The 16492-nt window shown below is 38.4% G+C and overlaps 1 protein-coding gene across 3 annotated transcripts in view; it reads left to right on the top strand.

Moving 5' to 3' along the window:
* The first annotated feature begins 3874 nt into the window (after positions 1-3874).
* The window catches only part of LOC139122755 (tachykinin-like peptides receptor 99D), a 122920-nt gene continuing 110302 nt past the window's right edge, over positions 3875-16492 (top strand). For 2 of the 3 annotated variants that reach the window (XM_070688453.1, XM_070688449.1), the window contains exon 1: positions 14797-14866. The gene's annotated coding sequence lies outside the window, so the exon portion shown is untranslated. Of the gene's footprint in view, positions 3986-14796; positions 14867-16492 lie in introns of those variants that run through there. The other variant, XM_070688451.1, reaches the window with a different exon arrangement.

Below are 16492 nucleotides of genomic sequence, written 5' to 3'. Positions count from 1 at the left end.
AAAGTGATTTGCACATGACAAACGTTTCCGCAGATTCTGACATTTAAGGGTAAAAAAGTACGAAACTCTCGAGCATTATAATGCACAATTTCTTTTCAATTCAAGAAATATGGTACAATATTAATAACAATTTAACAATCTTTTGTTAGGTTTAATAAGCGACTCAACGATCGTCAAAAATACCCTAATCTCGATTATTTCACGGGCACAGAGATCAAACTGTCTGCTATGGAACCTTATTGGTGGTTTACTCTCGCGCTAACTGTTGTTGCGGAAAATTAAATAGCAGCAAGATTGCGAGCTCAGCAGGATGATTTACTTCATGTTGAGGAATCTGTCGCGGCGCTCTCAGACCATCCGATTGGATGCCTGCAAGTGGCGCCACAATATCTCCATTTCCTTGTTTGTGACAAGTAGGGCCGTCAAAGTATGTGACACTTTGCACTTTTGTCTGTTTACTTAGAAAAAACCCCGACTCAGATAAAACTGTAAGTGGGTTCACTCTATTCTTCTGCACATAACCCCAACATAGATTTGACATAGTAAACAAAGTTTCGTACTATACTTAAATGTCAGCGGCACTTTATGCACATTATGATACAATGAAAAGGGGCCTTTTGCTTTACATCATCTGGCCATTTAATAAAACATGTTTGTTCAATTGAAGCTCATAATGTACGAGTATTTTAAACTTCTCTTGTTACAGATATTTTAATACAGAGAATACAGAGAACGGCATCTTTGGAGTTTCATAGGAATTGTTCACTACAGAGTAATGTAATTGTAGAACAAGAACAGAGTGTCTTAAAAGATCTCCCCTGTTCCGCATGAAATGACATATCTAAGTGTTTTTTCAGATGGTGGTTACAGAATTCAAGATGTGTATGTGAATGGATGGTCGCACGGCATCTAATAATGCGTCCAGCATACATGGCTAATTTTACGCGTCGCCGATATGCCTGTTTCTCAGACGTCTAAAGCTACAATAGTGCGACAAATTTCGAACTCGTATAGTATCACAAACATATTTCAGACGCCTATCAATGACTTGAAATACCCACTTCGGAGGAAGTTATACCGGTGGGACATGCATATGTGTCTAGCAATAGGTGCAGTCAAAAGCTGTCGAGCAAATGTCATGCATATTTTGTAACTATGAGAGATTTGTAGCAGTCCTCATGTCAAAACAGACAAAGTGCACTGTTCTTTCCAATGAACAGATATCAATGGTATTCGATGTATAAAGCGTGTCATGACATTGGCAATTTGACATTGTTTCATTTGCGTTTCATAGGGGTTGAAACGAGCCCTAGTCGAATAGGCCATGAAGGGGGTTAAATAAGGTCGATCGAGGGTCATCGGTAAACAGCTGAATACGTCTCACTGTTTTCCCGCCAGGTGATATTTGTAGCTACCCTCCTAGATAGTGTAAAACACCGATTTTGCAAAAGTTTCATCAGACTTGCGACTGACTACAAATATTGAGGCCGAGTAAATGCTATTTCCTGAGCCAAGATCATTTGTTTTGTTATCCGTGTCTAGGTTTGTTGGTCGAATAAGGTGCACTGTCTTGGGAGGTTTAATGAAGGATGTAGTATTGAAACATAATTACACAGAAGTTGTTTCCATCTCCATGTTGTGCCCGGGGAACTACCTGATTTCCGTATTGACCTCTTCAAGTAGTGGCATAATAATCAACATCTTTCAGATTTCTGCACAAGCGGCGCTGTTTGCTAGAATGAAGATGCCGTGTAGTTGTTAGAAAAAAGTTAAGTGCTGGCTAAATGGTCAAATGATTTAGAAATACATCCAATACCCGGCTGATGTACACTTATCTACGACCTAAAATACGACTCTCTTCAATGAGATAAAATGCCAAAGTGCCGCCAATTCTTGGCCGTTATCTTGCTTCTGTGTGTCTACTTAATACCTATCCTAATCTATACGAATCGGAAATAGAATTTAATTATGTAAGACATCCGTCAGTGGTGTTAATAGAGTACACACATACTCCGCTACGAAGGGATAATTAAAGTACGCGCATTCCGTTCTAACTTTGTCAAAAATGAGTGACATATTATCATTAAATATTGATGGATGCAGCCAAAAATCCAAACCTCTGTGAGAAATCATCTTGAAAGTTAAACTGCGCCTGAAGTCTATTTCTATTATTTGTAGTATTTTTGTCATAAAAAGACATTAATTAGTTTCAAAAAGTAATAAACCGAAGAGAGGTTTTCATTTCATTGATTTATACAACTTTGATATATAAAAGTTGTTTGAGATTGAGTATTTTTGTAGTCATTGCCCGTTTTACATCAACGGGCAAAAAATCTACACAGACCATCACGATTATTCTTAAGGGATTTATCTTATTCTCAAAACTCTCTTTAAAATACTGTTATTTTTACCAACAGGCCCGGAATTTACACTTTCAGAATAAAGGTCTTTGGTATCAGAAAACGTGTTGTTGAAGTTGGATGAGCATGCATCTGCTTTGATATGACTAGAGAATACAGAGCCTATACTTAAAATTTCCACCAATCGCATTAAGGTAGAACGCCCCTCAGGGACAGATATTCGGATACTCAAACTTTTACAATAATATTGTACTTTTTTGCTAACCACTTGTTGGGGCTAAGTTTGAAGATCATAAAGTACATAAAGTTTGCTCCAGTTTATTTTTGTGAAAATCAAAGACTCTACTTTTACCTTAGGGATGGCGGCCATTTTGAATTTCAAACGTCGGCAAATCTTGGACAATTTGTTTCTGTACCAAAACTTGCGAAGCGATCCAAGAGGTTTATTATTGATCTCGAAAGAGAATGTCGATAGTTTGCTTAAGACAAGTTTAAACAAAAGTCTAAATCTTTTAGTTTCGAAGCGCACACTACCTTAAACTTGGGAAGCCCCAGGCCTCAGAAGAGCTTTTTGTTTTGGTAATTGCGACCGGGTCAAGCGTTCTTCATGAGACGCGCCTCAGCTTCTCCCGTCTTCGAACACAGGTTTCAATCGACTCAACTCGCCGCCAATATTACTGATGATTATGATTTACTCCTAGTGAGCACAGTCCTTGTACAAGAACGTTATGATTAACAATTATTGAAAGGCCAATCGACGTTTTTGCCCCGTGGCGCCCTTCATAAAATGTCACATAATGTAACTATTCTTCATACCTACCCCGAAAACGTTCTCCTCCTCACCAGTTCCTGTTCAATTTAAAGTGGCACATTCCAAGATTTTAATGAAAGGCCTGTCACACATGTGTCTTTCAAAAAAACCGGAAGGTATTTATTTTCCCTCGGTGTTCAAAATCAGAAAAATTTAATTAGAGAACGAAAAAGTCCACCTGGAACCTATGATAATTTGGAGTGACGCTACTTTCGGTATTTACTCGTTGATTTGACCTGTGACGTCACAGGCACCTACGAAGGAAGGCAAAGGGGCTGTAAATGGTGATAGATATGGCCATGTCTGCATTTTTCGTTGCATGTAGATCTTCTAAATGATTATTTACCTCGTGGGCGATTAGACTCCTCGTAAACTGTACTTTTGTGGGCAATTATGATGTATGGTTTTCATAAACACTTAGCAAGCGGTTTGTTGGAAATTGCTATGATTCCTATTGCAAGCAAAATATCTTCAAAGATTTTGTTATCCAGGAATTATGAAAAGAATTAAAACTAATAGTGATATCATGATATCGAGCAAGATATTATTATGCATTGGATGAAATATGCAAATGACGTGTATTAGAAACCTTATGCTTTGAGTGGGGGGTGTTTCCAAATGGAATAACCGGTCCTGTGCTAAAGAAGTGGAATAGTCTACCTTGGCCCACAAGCAGAATACGACGTCCGGATCATTCGCGCCACACTCGGAGCAGGTCGTTGAGAAGATTGCTACGGCATTTTAAACTTACTCTTATTCATGTAAATGGGCAGTTTACTAGATCGCTGAAAGGAAGGCATCTAAAATCCTTCAGGTAAGTCAAAAGAATCAATAAAAAGACTCCAGTATTCTATCGCGATTTTACTTGAAAGACAGGAAAGCGTCGGATCAACGTTCAGTGATCGTCCCATATTACCAGATTACCGTGAAAAAGATGGTGATTGACTGCGTCTGTTTCCTACCGTATTATTAATGTCTTTGGTTCAAGGGGACGTTATCGATCTCCTCACAATTGAAAAATTAGAAGAGCGTTTTCGATAATTTGTAATTTTGAATACATGCCACGTGCTTGAATGAAATGTAATCACCTGCCTATTGGGACCTGATCAGGATTAATCGTACGAAACCCCGATGAGACTTGGAGATTTTAAGATTAATTTGCTGCGGTAAGTATATAGCTACTCGGGTAGATATTATACAGGCCATTAAATTTACATGAAGATGTTAAACACAGAGTTGTAATCTTGGGGCGATGAGAATATGATCAACGTCATTTGGGTAATACTTTTCCTTTCTGCGAGAGTATTTCAAAAACATGTTATTTGATATTGAAGATTTGGACATCGAGTCAATCAACAGAAAGTGGAATATCATCGTGGTAACATCTCTTGTGTACTTTATCTTCAGATGTATTACCTTTCATCCCATGTTCATTTCATCAATCCTGATTAAATGTATAAAATGCCTACCTTCAACGGACGATATCACACAGTATGGGAGCTGCTTGGCTATTTTTCACCAATTGGGATCGAGCGCGGGTAGTATCAGCCGCGGCTTTAAATTTTCGCTCACTGCGATCGCGCTGCGCAGAAAGCTGTCAACAGTGAAAAGGCAGGCATGTCTTACTTAATGCAACCCATGTCGGATGCTCTCATCCACTTGGGAATTCGCAAAATTCATTTTCACGCTTGGATATTTTGTGTTTCGTTAATCACATACCACTTTGACAAGATAGCTGCGGTTTTTTTTTCTCCCCCAGCCAAAGACGCATCTTTACAGCTAGCTCGGGTAGGGCTGACGATTTTAATAGCCTTCATCGCATCGCTACGTCGCGTACTGCAGCTATAGCAGTCGAAATATGTCGCAGCTTAGTCCCGTTTCAGTGACAAGCACACGCACGGTGACAATATCCTCGAAATCAATCACATTACAACGGCAGTGATTCTGTGCTTTTACGCCTAACCTTCCACAGACATTAAATTTACGACCACCACTATATGTGACAGCATTTTCAACGGCTGTGTCAAATAAAGGCCCGCAGGCTAGTTACTAAGAGCAAAGTATGTAGCTTCAATACATCGGACAAAGCCAAAATTTATCGACTCCAGCGGACTTTCATTATGCAAAATATGGGGAAAACAATATTTAGAACATGGGTCGTTTTTAATATGGAGAATATTCTTTTTTTAGGAGCAAGAAGTAAATGCACTTTTGAGATGGTTAGATCCACGTCATCAATTATTAACATATGCGGTGCAAGGGAACCTGAACCTAACGTAATTTGTATTTCTAACTGACATTTCTGTTGTCCTTATTGCAGCGCTTTCCATGCCAACTTATTTGCAAAAGTGTATGAAGGGAATGAAAGAGTGTGCAATTTTGAAACAGATAGACTTACTCTTCGATTTCATAAAAACCCCCAAATTACCAATTCTTGGAAGTCCAAATACTTGATTATTCTTTTTTCGGCCATACTTGTGGCTGATCTGCAAAAATTCCTTTAAATTGTCAGATATATAAGTAATTGCAATCGGCACTATGCTGTTGTAAGTTTGGATTTGCATACCCAGTTACTCTATATGAAATTAGGAGAGGTTTCTCAATCCTTTTTCTCAATCATACTCCTTTAAAAGCAACTGTACAAACTCATGAAATGATATATTCAGTCCATATTGAAATTTGATAGGAAATTGGCGTATTGGTCATGTCTATGGTCTTCCCCTTAGTTTTCCAAGAAACGGAAATTAGTTTAAACAGCAGGCAAATCTGGTATCACTTAAGATGAAGGTTACTTTCTTAATTTCCATGCAGAAAATGATAGCATACTGTGTTCATATATGAGTGACGTAAGTTTCATCTTGCATTATATAAGGCAACACATTATTTTCAATGAAGATAATCAGCTTCCTCACTGAAAATGCAATCGGTAAGTGCTTCGTCCGATGTTGTTACTATGTTTGGGCAGTATTCAAATTGTAGACGACCCTTTTAAAGTTTAAACAATATCAAACAGAATACGAAAAGCTATTTAAAGGTCTGTAAAATGCAGTAGTAAAGGTTGTAATATTTAATTATATAGTTACTGGAAAGCAATTCTTCAATAGCGTCGGTTTAGATAGCAAGTGTATAACTTGGTTGATATCTGTACCACTATGAGTGGATTAAAAATAGACTGTTTGCGTAACGACAGACGTACGTGTTCCCAATTATCGGGGTAATTTTACCGTGAAAATTGCAGAATGAAGGGAAAAGAAGGGGGATATGGCTATAACAAGCTAACTTTTCCCGTTGGCACATTGCGTGACCTACACAGTGAGCAGACATGCGCACAAGGTTGTGACTGCGAGCAATTAGACTTGGCTCTCAAACACTGCTCTGAAAACCGTCATGTCCGGACACGCCGGCTGAAAATTTTGACAACAACCGACGTTTATAACATGACATGAATAAGAATACATATTTTACTTAACACTTCCCTATCAGAGCGACGCACGGATTTCGTAGTAGACATGGACTTGACGCCAACCTCTGCCACCCAAAGAACGACAAAAGTAACGCGATCAGAACACTGGAGGAGAGGTCACCGTGGTAAAATACAGGGCGGTGTCGGCGTCATTGATTTAGCAATTAAGCGCAGAGGAATCGAAAATGTCGTAACGATGCGTGGATGTACTTCTCTGGGTCACTGTACTCCATGACCGACCATAGCAACACGACAGTTTTCATGTTTTGTCGTTGCAAGCCCCGTTGAGCCGTGAAATTGAGACGTGCGTCGAAGTTTTCATTTTATTACATAAGCTGAACGTAACATCAATGTTGGAGCATTGTATCTAGTTGCCTGTAAGCGTAATATGTGCGTAGTTATTTAAATGAGTGCCATGAAATCCGAGATAGAGTTTAACTTATCTGAGTTTGAACATCGAACAATTCAGGGGATGATAGCAATCGAGAGAATCTTGTGCACAACGAATCGATTTGTTTTCATTACTATAATACGATCTCCAGCATGTTTACGCATGGTTAAATTATAAATGGCTATTTTCATAGATCTCGAGCTCACAGGACATCGATCACTGGTTTACCTGTCAGTTCTGTGTCCTTATCTTCTATGAATCTTGATGAAAGATTTTCATTCGACCTTTCGGTTTGACGTTTGTGCTGCAGACAAAAATGATATACTTTGTGTGTATAAGTAAGCCTGATAAAAGCAAAACCAGATGGAAGTACCCGTTGAACCAAATATTTTTATTAGAAAATGGAAGTTCGTCCACTGGACGATGTATTTAACCATCAATCGAGAAAGAGAAGACTTATCGAACTGAACTAGATAACTATGCACGTTTAAGATCATATTTAATGCAGCAGCTGACAGATACACAGACAGATAAACAGACAGATAGGCAGACAATTGGGCATATGGTTCGCTGTACAAAAAGATAAACGAACACAAATGTGATGGACAGAGGGCGGGAAACTTGCATAGACACACGTATTCATGCCGGCACGCATACACGACGTCTCAAACACGAACACTCGCGCTCACATACATGCATGCATGCATGCATGCATACATACATGCATGCATGCATGTATGCATACATACATACATACATACATACATACATACATACATACATACATACATACATACATACATACATACATACATACAGACAGACAGACAAACGCATATATATATATAATATATATATATATAATATATATATATATATATATATATATATATATATATATATATATATATATATATATATATATATATATATATATATATATATACGTACAGCCATACATCGGGTAATCTTACATTAACTGGGTAATGGAGCGTCACAATAATACTTGTTTAAGTTCTTGTCTCATTAGCCCAACTCTCAATCATTTTCCACGTAATCGAAGAAGATCATTAACTCGTAACCCATTTTTCTTACCGTCCTCAGCGATTTCGGGTTCAAGTATCCTTTGTTGCTGGCTATATACCAATGAAGATCTATTAAATGATCACAATGTAATGGAATTAGCAATTCTCTTCAATCGATCATGTCAGAAACCACGCAAAACTCAGAGCTGAGTAGGAGACTGGTTATGCATCAGCAATATTCTGTGTACCAAAGTAGTGACCTTCGACATAGTTCCAAGAGTGCTTATCTTAGTTCTTCGATACATCATTTAATCAAGGAGGCAACCTGTTCCATGTTCCTTACGATCTTCAAAACTCTGTGAGTTTGAGAGCATGTGTTCCTCGTGCTCTTATTCAATGCCAACATATCCCTGCCAATTGGAGTGGTTATAGCTCTCCTTAGCTCTGTCATTTCAATCGTTAGCAAAGTTTCACACCAAACCACACATCACAAATAAACTCTTATTCTGCATTCCCTTCCCGCATTTGTGAAACTCTCTTTTCATTTTAATTTTGCTTTTGTGCTACTGATTTTATCTTATCTTATCAGTCCATCTTGATAAATGGTCGCTCCCACTGGTGTTAGCAAATCTGGTTGACATGATATGCACGATTAACTCCCTATGCCGGATATTTCATTTTGCGCATCCGCTTAAGAAACACGACGTCTCATCTTTTAATGGACAAATCGTGCACGTGGGAGCCGCTAGTCTCTAATGCTTTGTTATACAGCATGTGTAACAGCGTCGACCGTGAACGCTAAAATCACAGATGACGAAATCTCCTTTCTGAAATAATTGGGTTTATTTACAATGAAGAGACCGTGTCACACAATCTTGGTTTCACGACACAGAAATCTTTACCTAAATATTAACAGTATAAGCCATGGGCTTTTAATCGATGTATACATTTACCCACACTAAATATACACTACTCGGTTCGCATAAAGCAAGTTTCTCAATTACATTGCATTTACTCAATGCAGCAGTTATTTCGAATAAGCTAACAAAGGGTATTCGTTGTATTTTTAATGAATCGCATTGTTCAGCGACATAGAAATGGAATGTAGTTTACTGAACGTATATCACGCCCGAGGTACGTTGTTCTGGATTCCAATCAATTATGATCTACTCAAACGTTTCAACGAAGTAAGGGAAGTTTTTCTTTAGAAAGAAAAGATCGCAATATTGGCGTAGTGGAACAGAAATCGGAAAAAAGGTAAGGTCAACCTACCTCAATACTTATACGCTACACTCTTGTTATGTGCGTTTCATTCTATAGCCGTGCATTCATAACAGGTTTGAGGGAAAAACAGTGCTGTTACAATATTAACGTGACACGCTTCTAGCGTTCGGTTTCGCGGATTGCATCGTGTAACCCGGCGAGCAACATACTGTGTATGATTGCTAGGCAACCAAACAGAGGCAACCTTCATCCTTGCACGACCAATTCAGTTTCCTTGTAGCCGAGAACATCGCGGTTATGTCGTGATGGTCAACAGCGTACATGTACGCGATCAGGAAATGCATCTATCACTAGAGGGAAGCCAATCATACCCGCAAGTGGTTGATTGACCAATATGTTTCCAAGGCAAGAAAATAGTTCCAAAGGCCCGTTTAGCTTTCACCTCAGATTGTCTGTTCAGCTTGATAGCCCATCTATATTCCTTATGGGCAAAGGTAACCTTTAACTTTACCTTTACGATGTATTTTTGGAATACTTAGTTTCCATGGTTACTTGTAGCATTTCCTCTTTTCAGCGTTTGCAGTGTCCTATCCCTAGCAATTTCGTGCTGTGCTAGTTAAATTCAATTATATGTTTTTGTGTAGTCCCTTATAGGTTCCCCAATCCAAAACACCACCACAGGGATAAATAGGTCATTATCTGAGTCCTATTCCTGAGGCGAACGGATCAGCAAATACAATATCACAACGTTTTGAAGACTTTGTTCCCCGAATTTTGTTGCTGACCCTCAAGCATATCATGAACTTCGTAATACAATGTAAACTTTTACTGACATGACGGTTAATAAAAGGTGGAAAATGCAACGAAGCCATACTTATCCTAGAAAACAATACTTACTTGAAATATAGTTATGTCTGGCTAAAAAGCGAAATATGTGTTTTACTATTAACACAATGCCATAGAAGTCTATCTCGGCAAAGTGTGTGCCATCTTCGCGATAGGCTCGTTGTTTATCCCTTCCCCGTATACGAACATGATGAGGAGCAGTCTGACAAAAGGTGATTGGTGTTGCAAAGTGGAGACCTGGATGTAATCATAATAATCCTGCAAAAAAGAGTACCCTCGACTTTGTAATTACGAAAGGCTTTTGACCTGAGGATGGTTTAGGATAATCTGACATGAAACTGCTGTGAAATGAGACGATACTATATATATTCCATGTGAAAATCTGCGGAGTCCGACCGTACGTTGTATCAAAGCTCTAAATTTTTGACAGCCGCATATTGCTACCACAAATAATTTTTGCATAAAGCTCTATACGTTTTCTCAGATCTACATTTGACTTACACATCTCATATGATGCACACAGGCATACGTGTTTTTTCAAAACCACCTGCCCGATTGCTGCTTCCAACAAGATCGTTTCATAGACATCGCTCAAACACGAAATATACACTGCTTATTTTACAGCAGTGTCTCTTATTATTTTTGACGATTGTTCTCCCTAGATCACAAATCTAATATTTTATAATTTTGTTTCTTGGTGTCCACAAAAGTATATGTTAGATTTGTTCAGATTATGTCAAGCCTAGATATTTGTTTATAGCCTGAGACAATATAAATGTGTTGAAAAACGACTGGGATTCAAGAAGGGTTCTATTTGATAGACAGATAGTTCGTTATCTTCTCGGGCGCTATCGTATAATAAACAAACTTTTCACAATTAGATCAATAATTAGACCTTAATCTCAGAAAGAGGTCCTAGACATTGCCATTGGCCAGAACACTTACCTGTACAAAGAAAGAATTCGAATTGATCACATTAGGGCAATACCTCTGTACTAAAAATTTCACACTATTTGTTATTATTCTGTGAACAATCCTTCGGAAAAAAATTGTATTCTGTGATCTGTTTTAAGCACACTCTGTTTACACCAAGAGATCAGAAGGAATTATTTGCATGCTCCTAGGAGCGGCAAAGAACGTTGTGCAGAACCGAGCATGGTTAACTCGGAGCCGTTGACATAACTGCCCTTCAATTTCAAAAGTCAAAATGATAATAATATTATTTTTTGATATGGAGTTCAGAAGTCCAAATATATTTTAAAGGCAGTGTTTTCTAGTTTGTTGTTAGCTTTACATCAGAGGAAACTTTAAGCTAAAGCTCAATAAGGCTATTTCTACTAGTTGATAAACCGCAAAGGCTCGTTCAAAAACATGAAGAATTCAGAACTCTTGTTCGTAAGGTCTTAAACAAGGGCAGGTCATATGCAAACAATTTCCACGGCTGTAGCAATTTATGAGTACGTTTATTTTTTCAGTATCATCTTTAACAACACACATTACGTTAAAATGTTACAAGTACGCGTTAGTTGTCAACTTTCGTCGCAATAGTGTTGGTTAATAATCAAAGTGAACACGTTTAAAGTCAGCTTACTCGTTTTACTTCATGTGTGTCCAGCAAATGAAGTCATCAAATTCAGCGAGAAAAAGTCAATATATATCAGTTCTACAGTGCATTTATGTTTGTGTTGGAGAGACACTTTCATCACACCCCTATATAAATCACCAATATGCTCTTCAAACGACGTCTTTGACGCCAATGGTGAAGGACAAATACACGCAGGGAGATTGAAACATCACAAGTGCAAGATGATCACACTAATGTATAATGCTAGACTTGTCTTCAGACAGTGTAGAGAGACAAATGTACTAACTTATATTTTCCTCATCACAGATGCATAGAAACCCATCCTAGTGCACGCAGAAATCTGCAGAATACAAAGTTCGTTAAGTTTTTTCGTAAGCGATGTGCCCTTCAATATGTCAGGATAAAGATTTCACAGGAAAATCGCCGTGCTCTTTTAATGGAAAATATATTACATGTGGTATTTGCAACCATTTTATGGAAAATTTGTCGTCTTGATTGCGGTTTCATTTGTAACATACAATTCCCATTACCGAATCAAAGTAAACAAAACAGCTGCTAATTGGTGTCATGTATTTAATACAATACAACCTAATAGTCCATTCCAAATAAATATCTTATACGTTAAACTAAAGTAGAGATATGATATGTCTTTAAGATCCGGAACGATACAAGTGTATCGTATTCGTTAGCAACTAACGCTTGACTGTACAGGTGCGCAAACGTCGGCTTTCTAGTTGTGTCCCCAAATAATAAAATAACACCATGATAAAATAAATGTAGTATTTTAATAATGGATCACTTTGTTTGACCAGCAAATGCATAAGACTAAAGGTCGTTTTATGTAGATGCGGTTTCATATTTGCATAGTGTGTACAGTCGAAAGATTGTATTCAATATAGAAGTGCTGTTGACCATATTTATTATAGCCACTTTTGGATTCCTACAAATTGTTACAACGGACGCCATTGAGTATTAAAGACGAAGAGACGAGAGGCAAAAATTCTTGCGACAATTACCCTGATAATATTTTATGTTTGTCGTTCCTTTTAAGATTGTGGTTCCAGTGAAAAGAAGGCCAATATTTACTTGACTGATGTAATGTCCATGTACGTATCAGTGGTCTAAATTTATGACCGCGTTTTTACATTGAGCTGAGAGCACCGCAAGCGCCACTTTGACCATCTGTTAAGATATACAACCGCACTGGACATTTTTCCGGCACTTGAGTCAGCCAAGGCAACTAGGAAACGTTGTAACCATGTAAGCTGAAACACTCCGTGTTTACCATTCAAAATGAAAAATTAAAGTCAACAAACTGTAATAGTCTCTTGAGAAAGCGATCGACGGGCGAAGTAGCACTTTCTTCTTGTTGGCAAACACAACATATTCTACTATTTCGATGAGTAAATGCGAATGTATTCCTGTGTTTGCGTGCTGTATTTCATACGACCAATTCCTTTCAATCTTTCCTGACAACGGAACAGTCTAATGCTGGCGAAGCATATGCTCTCATATCTGGCGACAGCCACTTGGTAATTTTTGAGTACACACTTCAATTAATGATTCATCGCATCAAAACTCAGAAAATCCCTAATGTAGATGGAGGGCACCGATTTGAAATTCAAATCATCGCATTCAGCTCGACGTCCACTTATGATATTGAAGGATCGTCGCGTAAAGTGCTTCGATCCACCACAGCTTTGTTTGATGAAGCCTGCTAACATGAAAAACTAATCCAAAATTTGTTTGTGACATATTTTCATGATCTTGAAAACTTTTAATAACTTTCCTCTAAGTTTACAATGCCTTTAAAAGGGACTGGTATACTGTAACCAAGGAATGATACCCTTCGCTGCAAAAGGTTTTGATAAAATCAAGCGAGGTATAATGCTAAGAATTGACTAAAAATTATCTCCATGTTTTCTTGCTACTTTTGATTTTTTTTGTATTTAAGATGTAGTATTAGTAACTGAAAGTAGGAGTACATTGCTTGCCAAAAAGGTGTGATTACAGTAGAGTTCTAAGTTAAGGTTGGTATCCATTTACAACAATTTGTCTCTAACTTGTCTTTTGCAAAAGCACTTTCGTACTCTAAATGACACTTGTATTTAACTTGTTACTAACACAGAGCAAATGACGGTTTCCTATCATTCATTTTCATTGCGCACTTAATATTTTGTATCAGGTTTGGAAAGTCAAATCAAGGTTTTTCATCAAATAATCTCACTTTACCTATGTTCGAGTCATAATTGCAACGTCCTCGGCACAATTTCGATCACGACTTTTTCTGTGCGGTAGATATTGATTTTGTGAAAAGGATTAGTTCTCTCGCACGTATAGCACCCCATTGTGTGAGGTATCGTACAAAATAACTTCTATGATCATGTGAATACCTTCACATCTGGTCGCGAGAAATCACAAGGTAAGAGTACTTCTCGATATGAAAACTGTACTCGTTTGCAAGTCTACGAAGTGTACTTGTAAGAAGACGTGAATAGACTCTTGATATCGGGCCGAGGTGACATTATTGCCCACTTGCCCCCCGCAGAACGGCGTCTAATGGTCATGTTCCCGCCACTTTTTGTAACGAAAGTGTCGTTCGTGTTTGGCGCTTCACAGATTGAAAGCTCCCGATACCTTGTCAAGCGACAAAGCAAACATCCATTTACCAGGTGTTTTCTTACTGTTTAATTTGAAATATGAGTAAGTGCTTTAGAGAAAATTCAAGAGTCCAGACGTTGTTTTTTTCTATTTCCAAGAAGGAGGCATGAATCACAAGAAATTGTCAATCCTGTCAAAAAATATATCGTGCGAGAGTAAAAAACGGTATGCCTAATGGTAGCCTGGCCGATACTTGAAGCAGTGCATAATTGTATATGATACATACGCATAACCGTAAATAACAAAATTTTCACTTAGTCTTTTTAAGTTAACTGCAAACGGCTATAATGTATACGTACACAATGGCAATCAAACACGTGCGCACGCGTATTGAGTACACAGCCTCGTGGCGCGTTGGCCCTAGTCGCATGAGGGCACATTTTTACGATGCAGACGACTTTAACTAGGAACTGTTCTCGGGTGTAGCGTTAGTGTGACGTTTTGCAGCACAGGGGAAGCATCTGATCGCTGATTCACGGACTGTAATTGCAGTGACAAAGGTATGGCGGCAATATCTAATCATTTATGCAATGTTAGGTCGTCAAACAATGTATTTTACGTTGACTACACTTACTGACGCCAGTCGTTGAAGTTTTTATCCACCGAGAATTCCTTTATTTATTACAGTGTATGCCCAAAAGATAAAAATGTGAAAATGGGCATATATATATATATATATATATATATATATATATATATATATATATATATATATATTTATAAGCTCAGTGTTTAAAAATAGACACTGAAGGAAGACCGTCAAAGTGAATTTTATTCACATCAATGCCTATCGTGTCAAAAGCAGGAGTCTTCATTTGAGGCCATTCAAATGTTTCCCATCTTATGTGTAGTTGGTCACGAATTTTTCAAGTCGCCAATTGGAGCAATGTCTGATAATGGCTTATATCTCGGACCGTTTGCAACCGCTCTCCAGTTCTCCGTGTGCTAACACCTAAAAGTCTATGAGAGAGAGAGAGAGAGAGAGAGAGAGAGAGAGAGAGAGAGAGAGAGAGAGAGGAGAGAGAGAGAGAGAGAGAGAAGAGAGAGAGAGACAGACAGACAGACAGACAGACAGACAGACAGAGACAGAGAGAACAGAGACAGAGAGAGACAGAGAGGGACAGACAGGCAGACAGAGAAAGAGAGAGAGAGAGAGAGAGAGAGCAGAGACAGAGAGAGAGACAGAGAGGGACAGACAGGCACACAGAGAAAGAGAGACAGAGACAGAGAGAGACAGTCAGATAGAGAGAAAGACAGAGTGCTGTTGACAGCATGATAGACCAAAAGAGCGATTGATCAAGTCATAGACTAGTAGATAGATAAATTTTCTAACGTTCCAATGACGATAACATCAAATATAATGCGTTGGATGTCTTCATAGTCACTGGAGACGATCATCGGTGGTACATAAAATTTATGAGCAGTCGTTTTGGATAGACTCATGTGACGTATGCATTGTGGGTACCATGACCCGCTATTACCGGCATTAGTAAAAAAACGCGTCTTATATTCGTATGTATCCATTTTCCATGCAGCATCTCTTTAATTCTGACGATTCCTTGCCTAAAAAGTGACTTATTTGCGAACCTACGATTAAGGGTAAAGGGCAAAATATTGTGTCAATAATTTCTCGGCTCAAATCGCCTGCATTACCTAGAGATTTGATATTATATGTTTGAAAGTCCTCGAGCTATAACTTTAATATTTACCCCGCGCTTGTAAAACTAACTGTATTCAGTAAAACAATTAAATTTTGCCATAGGCGGTGACAATTTATGCGGTGGTCCTTGGCAACGACGGGGACTAGTTACCCGGATGTCAAGGTTATCGAAGAGCGCGCAGATGAGAGTTTCCTTCCATTAAAAGAGACAGTTTTAATCTCGAAGATTGTCAAATCGATAATATGGGTTACAGGAAGAATTTGCCTGTCCATAGATATCGATTCCGAGCCGACCCCGCTGTTGTAAAAAGGCCATACAACTCAATGCGCTTGTTTAGAAAACACGCTAAATTGATTTCCATGTATATAGTTTGCGAGTTGCGTACACACGCGGCTGCCATCAATTCTTGCGCCCTGGCAACGCGATGTGTGCTTTTCATCCGCCCGTCAAGAATTGCTTCTGTCA

The sequence above is a fragment of the Ptychodera flava genome, chromosome 22 (assembly GCF_041260155.1).
Source record: "Ptychodera flava strain L36383 chromosome 22, AS_Pfla_20210202, whole genome shotgun sequence".
NCBI classification, from domain to species: Eukaryota; Metazoa; Hemichordata; class Enteropneusta; family Ptychoderidae; genus Ptychodera; species Ptychodera flava.
Note: the sequence above shows the minus strand (reverse complement) of the source record. Positions and strands in the feature narration are given on the sequence as shown.